This window comes from Papilio polytes, unplaced genomic scaffold (assembly GCF_000836215.1).
Source record: "Papilio polytes unplaced genomic scaffold, Ppol_1.0 DF823934.1, whole genome shotgun sequence".
Taxonomy (NCBI): Eukaryota; Metazoa; Arthropoda; class Insecta; order Lepidoptera; family Papilionidae; genus Papilio; species Papilio polytes.
Window position 1 is genome coordinate 829,664 of NW_013525270.1, and position 1,436 is coordinate 831,099.

Genomic DNA, 1,436 nt, shown 5'->3' on the forward strand with positions numbered 1-1,436 from the left:
TCACCAACTATATCTTTAAAAGTCTATTAAACAGGATTTAGGACCTCCAAGTATGAATTTCGTTTTACTAACTTTAAGGTATCGTGTGTAAGTTCATAATTTTATAGTATTTCTATTCCGGGGAGAGAGGTGCTATCAGTTGTTTCCTTAAAATAAACGCCTAAACTAGTCATAAATAACCACAGTTTATTGCCTGTCTATTGATACATGTCAGTGGCCACCGGATCAATAAATTGTCGGTTTATATGTTGGTATCATCATCATCATCATCATCATCATCATCATCATCTCCTTATCCTACTCCCGTAGAGTCGGCGCGTGTTGGTAGCACTTTGAAAAATAAAGTTTTTTACTCTGTGGAAACTTCGTTTAATTCTAAGCACTGGCCTCTATGAATGGACAGGCTTTAAGACATAATTTTGGTGACTATCTGGTTTTCACTTTTTTTGTGCGGGGAAGAGGATTTCCCTTACAAATAATAGAGACAGAATAAACTGTTATTAACGTCAGCAGGCTTGTTTATGTCGGATCGAAGCAAAAGCAAAAGCTGTCATTTCTGTGAAATGACTTATCCATTTATAGAGATCAGTGGTTCTGACAAAGTCATTCATTCAGCTACGTCCTACCCTTCCATTTATTTTGGCCGCTCGTTCTCGTTCATTCTTGTTTCGACGGCCACAATGTTGCCAACGCTCCTGCAATTGCCGTGTTCTGTGGCTTTCAGGCCTTATGATTACAAAACCACAGTCTACAGCCGACACTACGGTATGGTACTAGGGCTTTTTGAAAATCTACAATAAGTAATTGTTTTTGTACTAAATTTAACTAAGCAAAAGCATTCAAAAGAATGCAGAATAATAAAAAGTAATAGCTTTGTACCGTAAGTCTTTAAATTATATGTGCTTAAATATCGAATGATTTTTCTAAAATAAAGAGGGACAACTTCAACGTTGCAAAGTTTTCATTTCTTAAGTAGATAGTGCTTTTTTTTTACAATTCAACAAAAACAACAAATTCAATGTTTCAATGTTCACGGCCGGGTAAAAAGTTTCATTGGCAACTGGCAACACTGTTCGGCCATCGCGCGCTGAACAAACGTCTTTATTGTATTGCATTTCTTTTCACTTGAAATAATATTTTGGCTTACAAAATTCAGGACGTCTTACTAATTATTAAGGTTAACAATTAATACAGAACTTTATACATTGTGTATATAAGTACATTTATAAATACTGTGCTAAAATTCCTAAAGTTTTCTTTATACCGTCTCACAAACTACTTTTAACTTTCATTTTAAAATTGCTTAACGAATGTTTAATGAAACTTTTTGATTTACCTTAATGTTACCAAGACGTTTTATAAACTTTTATCAATTCACGATTTAACGAATAAAAATTGTCGCCATTTTTGCACTGTTTTGCTAAATCGGCCAGATT